General features: G+C 41.6%; 1 pseudogene; it reads right to left on the reverse strand.

Moving 5' to 3' along the window:
• LOC145715523 (immunoglobulin heavy variable 3-74 pseudogene) overlaps positions 1 to 6,202 on the reverse strand; it is a 41,617-nt pseudogene extending 35,415 nt beyond the window's left edge.
• Positions 6,203 to 7,838: the final 1,636 nt, after the last annotated feature.

Raw genomic sequence — 7,838 nt, forward strand, 5'->3', positions numbered from 1 at the left:
TACAAAGCTGTAATCATCAAGACAGCATGATATTGGCACAAAAATAGACACATAGACCAATGGAATAGAATAGAAACCCCAGAACTAGACCCACAAAAGTATGGCCAACTAATCTTTGGCAAATCAGGAAGGAATATCCAATGGAAAAAAGACAGTCTCTTTAACAAATGGTGCTGGGAGAACTGGACAGCAACTTGCAGAAGGATGAAACGAGACCACTTTCTTACACCATTCACAAAAGCAAACTCAAAATGGATAAAGGACCTGAGTGTGAGACAGGAAATCATCAAAACCCTATGGAAGAAAGCAGGGAAAAACCTCTCTGACCTCAGCCGCAGCAATTTCTTACTTGACACATCCCCAAAGGCAAGGGAATTAAAGGCAAAAATGAACTATTGGGACTTCATGAAGATAAAAAGCTTCTGCACAGCAAAGGAAACAACCAACAAAACTAAAAGGCAACCAACGGAATGGGAAAAGATATTTGCAAGAGACATATCAGACAAAGGGCTAGTATTCAAAATCTATAAAGAGCTCACCAAACTCCACACCCAAAACACAAATAACCCAGTGAAGAAATGGGCAGAAAACATGAATAGATACTTCTCTAAAGACATCCAGATGACCATCAGGCACATGAAAAGATGCTCAACGTTGCTCCTCATCAGGAAATACAAATCAAAACCACACTCAGATATCACCTCATGCCAGTCAAAGTGGCTAAAATGAACAAAACAGGAGACCATAGATGCTGGGGAGGATGTGGAGAAACGGGAACCCTCTTGCAATGTTGGTGGGAATGCAAACTGGTGCAGCCACTATGGAAAACAGTGTGGAGGTTCCTCAAAAAATTAAAAATAGACCTACCCTATGACCCAGCAATAGCACTGCTAGGAATTTACCCAAGGGATACAGGAGTACTGATGCATAGGGACACTTGTACCCCAATGTTTATAGCAGCACTCTCAACAATAGTTAAATTATGGAAAGAGCCTAAATGTCCATCAACTGACAAATGGATAAAGAAATTGTGGTTTATATACACAATGGAATACTACGTGGCAATGAGAACGAATGAAATATGGCCTTTTGTAGCAACGTGGATGGAATCAGGAGTGTTATGCTAAGTGAAATAAGTCATACAGAGAAGGAAAGATTCCATATGTTTTCATTCTTATGTGGATCCTGAGAAAGTTAACAGAAGACCATGGGAGAGGGGAAGGAAAAAAATGGTTAGGGAGGGATCCAAAACATAAGAGACTCCTAAAAACTGAGAACAAATGAGGGTTTATGGGGGGTTGGGAGAGAGGGGTGGGTGGGTGATGGGTATTGAGGAAGGCACCTGTTGGGATGAGCACTGGGTGTTGTATGGAAACCAATTTGACAATACATTTCATATTAAAAATATTTACTTAGTCCTTTCTCTTTTGCTTTTGCTAAGTATGGCCTCGGTTTATCATTTTTATTCTTCCAAAAACCAGCTTATAGTTTTATTGATCTGTTGTACTGTTTTTGTTTGTTTGCTTCTTTATCATTTATTTCTGGTCTAGTCTTCTTTATTTACCTTCTGCTGGCTTCAGGGTTCATTTTCTGTTCATTTCCTAGCTCGTTTAGGTGTAACATGGTTGTGTGTTTGAGATTTTTCTTCTTTCTTGAGTTTGGCTTGTATTGCTATATATTTCCCTCTTCCAACCACTTTTGCTGCATCCAGATGGTGTGACACTGGCATGTTTCCGTTTTCATTTGCTTCCATGTATTTTTTTACTGTTTCCTTAATTTCCTGAAAATCTCATACATTCTTTACTACAATGTATTTAACTTCATGTATTAGTGGTGTTGCCGAAGGATTTCTTGTGGTTGACTTCAAGTTTCATAGTGTCCTGGTATGAAAAAATCCTTGGTATTATGTCAGTCTTTTTGTCTTGTGCAGGACTGATTTGTGACATAGAATGTGATCTGTTCTGGGGAATGTTCTATGTGCACTCAAAAGGAATGTATATTCTTTTGTTTAGAATGGAATGTTCTGAATATATCTGTTAAGCCCATTTGGTCCAGTGTGTCTTCCTAAGCCTTTGTTTCCTTATTGATTTTCAGCTTAGATGATGTGTCCATTGTTGTAAGTGGAGTGTTAAAGTTCTCTATTTTTATTATTGTTATTATTGTATTATTATCAATTAGTTTATGTTTATTATTAACTGATTTATATATATCACTGGTTAAAATTTTAGCATATAAAGATTTAAATCTTTACATCTTCTCGTTGGATAGACCAGTTTATGATGATATACTGCCTTCCTCATCTCTTGTAACAGATTTTGGTTAAAATCTAGTTAGTGTCATACGTGTATGTTACTACAACTTTCTTTTGACGTCCGTTAGCATGATAAATTGCTGTCTCTCCCCTCAAATTCAATCTACTGGTGCTTGGGTTGAAGATGAGTCTATTGCATGCAGTGCATAGAAGGTCTTGTATTTTTTTATCCATTCTCTTTTCCTATGTCTTTTGATTGGAACATGTTGCCCTTTTACATTCACAGTGATTATTGATAGATATAAACTTACTGCCATTGTGTTACCTCTAAAGACACTGTTTCTGGAGATTTTCTCTGCTTATTTCTAGTCTTTGTTTCTTTTGTCTTCCTATCCCACTCAAAGAGTCCCATTTAATATTTCTCAAAGGGCTGGTTTAGAGGTCACGAACTCTTTCGGTTTTTGTTTGGGAAATTCTATCTCTCCTTGTATCTGAATGAGAGCCTTGATGGGTAAGTATTCTTGGCTGCATCATTTTTGAATTGGGCATGTTTAGGATATCATGCCACTCCTTTCTTGCCTGCGGGTTTCTGTGGAGACATCTGCCATAATCTTTTATGTCTTCCCGTTTTAGTTAGAGACTTCTTTTGACTTGCTGCTTTTAGTGTTTTTCTTTATATGTATATTTTGCTAAGTTTACTGTGATATGTCTCCGTGTTGGCTACTTTGTTTTTATTTTAATGGGAGTTCTCTGTGACTCATAAATGTGGATGACTATTTCCTTCCCGGTTTGTTGACGTTTTCCACTATAATGCATTCAGATAAAACTTCTCCCCTTTTTTCTCCCTCTTGTCTTCCTCTGGGACTCCTTTGAAAAGAATTTTATTACACTTTATGGAGTTGCTCAGTTCTGTCAGTATAAGTTTGTGATGCAATATTTAAATTTCCTCTTCTTTCCTGTTTCATTTCCCCCATAATTTTATCTTCTATGTCACTTACTCATTCATCTGCTTCTTTCCACCTGAGGTCATTATATACAATCAGTTTCACATCTCGCTTCTAGCATTTGTAAAGTTTCAGCCTGAGAAGTTTTTAAGTCTTTTCTATATGCAGACAGGGTATCCTCCTGTCTTGTATGCTTTCTTCAAACGCAGCTAGTATCCTTATGATGATTTTTTAAAAAATTCTGTTTACTTATGATATTTTTTAAATTTTTGTTTACTTATGATAGTTTTAAAAAATTGTGTTTGAGGCATATTCGTTATATGTGTTTTAATTATATACCTGGCAATGACGTTTTATCGTTTTTCTTTTGGAATGAATTCTTCCATCACTCTGTATTTCTATGTTTCTGCTTTCTTAAGTTTTCAGAAAATCCTGTTATGTTTTCTGCTTCTAGAGTAGTGTCTTTATTGAGAAATGTTTACATACTGTTGAGGACCTGTCTTTTCTGGAAGCATTTCTTGCATGTGCTGTGGGCTCTGTGCTGTCATGTATTGGCTGCTCTGTCCCTCAGGTCAGACCTCTCCAGAGTTTCTCCTTGCCTCTAGTGGTGAGTTTTTCAACTTTGTCCATAATGTTGTGAGTTTTAACTAGGTGAGTTTGTTCTGCCTGTTAAAAGAGGCTAATTCCTATATCCCCTAGAGGTGAAGGTTTGCCTCACTATATAGTCAGTAGACTTGGTGCCTGTGGGGGTATATAGTGGTCTTTGAGGGGAGGGGCGCGGTGCTGGTCTGGGTTCTGGGCACTCTTTCCCTAGTAAGGAAGCACCTGAGGAAGGGAAGGGGGGTGGATCTTGGTGTCAGTGGCTCAGCTTCTGCTAGGGGTGCTGTGCTGTTCACTGAACTCTGTCCATGATGATTGGTGGGAGGAAATATTGGCATCAGCTTCCACTCTAGTCCATGCGTTGGAGTTCCCAGCCGCCCCTGTTCAGGAAGCCCTCACACAGAGAGAATGATCTGTACTCGTGGGTCCCAGGCTTCCATCAGAACACAGCCTTCACCCTGTCCTTGTCCAAACCATTGGCCCACCTGGTGGCACAGGGCTCTTATGTTTTATCTCAGGAGCTCTAGCTGGGTTTGAAACTCCAAACTGTATGAACTCAATATGACAGGGACCCCACTGATCCTCTAGGAGAGGGTTTCACTGTGCTGTGCCTGGAGCTGGTTATCCCAGAAGGGCAGTTACATGAACACTAGGGTCTTGGAGTTCATGGTGAGGAATAACAAGAAGGCAGCGTCCAGTTAGCTGCTCTCAGCAGAGGCTCCAATGCTAATGACCAGGGCAGTGCAATGGTACCTGTCAGCTCTTGTGTCCCATGAGAAGCAATGCCCCCTCTCCCAAATGCACTCACAGAAGGGGACTGTCTCTCCCCATGCGATCCAGGAGATCCTTTGACCACAGTGCACCCATGGGCCTCTGCCCTCCTTCTTCACAGGAGCACTGCCCTGCCCACCAGTCTCCACCTCAGTGCTGGCATGGTCTTCTAAATATTTAGTCTTTGAACTCCACATTTACAGGAGGTTGAATTGTCTGATTACCTTTATGTGTCATTTTGACTGCGTCATGGGTGCCCAGATTAACCACTGTTTCCGTGTATGTCTGTGATGTGTTTCCAGAAGAGATTCACATTTCCATCCATGGTTTCTTTCTGCCTCGGCATCACCCATTCCATTATAGTTCTTAGTAGAATACGATGCAGAGGAAGGAAGAATTCCCTCATTTTTACTTCCCATGTGCTTGTTTTAACTGGAAGAGTGGTCCCCTCTGGCCCTTGTTCTCAGAGTTATATCATCAGGTCTCCATCTTCTGAGACTAGACACTAGTTCAGAATCAGATGAGAATTACACCACTGGTTTTCCTGAGTCTCCAGGAAATCCTGGATCATGGGACTTCACGACCTATTTAGTCATGGAAACCAATGTGATTTGGTTCTGTTACTCAGGAAAATCCTGACTAATACATGGAGATGATTTAACTCTTGTTGAGAGGAATTGAATAAAGCTGTAGCTCATTTAAAGTCCTGAGTAGCAAGTGTCAGGAGGGAAGTATCAGGTTGTTTGATTGGGACAAGGGCTCGGTGAAGGTATGGGGAACTTGTGGTCCTGGCTGCACAGGGAGTGCATCTGGGCCTCCTGTAAAGGTTCAGCTGTTGTGCCTCAGGATATCTGCAATTCACTCATATTGAGGGACAGGAGTAAGCAATGCAAACAACTGTGTTTTTGTGCATGTTAGGGTAGTTTTCCTATGACAACACAGTTGCTAATTCAGAGAGTTAGTAGGTAAACACAGAATCCTGTGTCCAAGGAGGCTCCCTGGGGAAACTGCTGTGTGGAGAGGAAGCCCCAGACCCTGACAGGAAATCTGCCTGTAACCTCCATCTGCACCTGCTCCTGGGAACACAAACCAGAATTGTGCATAGTGTGCACCCCCTGGTGGTGCTGATCCCCTCCTGCAGGGAGGTTTGTGTCTGGGCTCCCAGTGAGGTCCCCTCACCGTGTGTCTTGCACAGTAATATGTGGCCGTGTCCTCAGTCTTCAGGTTGTTCATCTGCAGATAAAGCGTGTTCTTGGATTTGTCTCTGGAGATGGTGAATCGGCCCTTCACGGAGTCTGCGTAGCTTGTGCTACATCCATCAGTATTAATATATGCGACCCATTGCAGCCCCTTTCCTGGAGCCTGGCGGACCCAGTTCATGCTGTTGCTACTGAAGGTGAATCCAGAGGCCACACATGTGAGTCTCAGAGACCCTCCAGGCTTCACCAGGTCCCCTCCAGACTCCACCAGCTGCACGTCACACTGGACACCTGCAGACACAAGACATCTTCATCAGGAAACTGTCATACATCCACTGGTCTCCCTCATATCCACTCATATACTCAGTGTCTCTTGTTCACCATGAATTACCTCTTAAAAGGGCAACCAGGAAAACCCAGGCAAGCAGAAACTCCATGGTGAGGTGTCTGTGTTCTGTCCAGGTCACAGAATGGGAACACCTGGGACTCCCGGGGCTGGGGCTCCTCTCCCAGCTGCAGGGATGGAGCTGGACTGGTTTAATCAGCACAGGGAGCGCCCTATTTGCATATCCTATGACTATATATCAGGCTCCAGACTTAGATTTGCTTCAAATTTATTTATTTTTTTTTAATTTTTTTTTTTTAACATTTATTTATTTTTGAGACAGAGAGAGAGCATGAACGGGGGAGGGTCAGAGAGAGAGGGAGACACAGAATCTGAAACAGGCTCCAGGCTCTGAGCGGTCAGCACAGAGCCCGACGCGGGGCTCGAACTCACGGACCGTGAGATCATGACCTGAGCCGAAGTCGGCCGCTCAACCGACTGAGCCACCCAGGCGCCCCAGATTTGCTTCAAATTTAAAACCAGTGTTTGAGAGGCACTTCTAGATGATTTCTTGCAGAAGGTGCTGTGATAGTATAAATAATTCTAGTCTGTGAACACAGGTATCTTTTCATCTGTGTTTGCCATTTTACATGTCTTTCACCCAGCACGTCATGTTTGATATGCTATTTTACTTTTTAGTGAAATTTAATCCTAAACACTTTATTTTGTGCCATAGAATTTTAATGTGTGTTTATTTTTGTGTGACAGAGAGAAGGAGAGAGAGATCAGAGAGAGAGAGAAGGGGACTGAGAATCCCAAGCAGGCTCTGCACAATCATTGCAGACCCTGCCTCAGAATTAAACTCAGGAACCATGAGATCATGACCCGAGCCAAAATCAACAGTAAGCACTTAATGGATTGAGCCACACAGGTGCTCCATTCTGTGCCATTTTCAATTGTGTGATTTTGTTATTTTTTTTCATGTACTATGTTTTTGGTGTGTGGAAATATAACATATTTTTGTATGTTGATTTGTGTCCTGAACTTTTCCTGAGTTTATTAGTTCTAATACTTTTTTTGTGGAGTTTCTAAGGTTTCACTATATGTAAGTTCGTGTGATTCTCAAACAAATAATTTTCTTCTTACTGATTTACATGTCTTCATTTCATTTTCTTACCTAATTTTTATGGGTACATCTTCAACTTGTAGGAGCAGAAAGTTTTTCCTTCTTTGCTTCTGTGTTCTTTGTCTGGTCTAAGGATTCATTTGACATAAGACAGATCTACAGAAGAGAATAAATTTCATTTTGCATGTGCACAAGCTTCCTAATAATATGACACCCAGATAATGAAGAAAGTAGTTGGCACTTGCGCCTTTTAGAATAAAAAGCAATGGATTTGCAAAGAGTTAACAAGACAGAGATTTGGGTTTGGGCAAGTCAATTAGTGAGGAATTAACAAGGCTTGTTTGCACAGCCTTCTTGGTGCTAAGTTCCCATTTCTGGTGCTAAGGATCATTCTCCCATTCTGGTAAAGGGGAAGGAAGTTTCCCAGGGGAGATTTATTTCCTGCTTTCAAGGGGACAAAGGAGGGTCACAGTTTCCTTAGACTAGCTGTTACTCAAGTGACTTTCCTCCAAATAAGCAACGTGACAAGATGACATACATTGGGTGCCATATTTTACTGGTCTTCATGTTACCATGTGGAATACCTATGTTGGGAATGAGCATCCTTGCCCGGCTCCTAATG

The sequence above is a fragment of the Panthera onca genome, chromosome B3 (genome assembly GCF_046562875.1).
Source record: "Panthera onca isolate mPanOnc1 chromosome B3, mPanOnc1 haplotype 2, whole genome shotgun sequence".
Lineage (NCBI taxonomy): Eukaryota > Metazoa > Chordata > Mammalia > Carnivora > Felidae > Panthera > Panthera onca.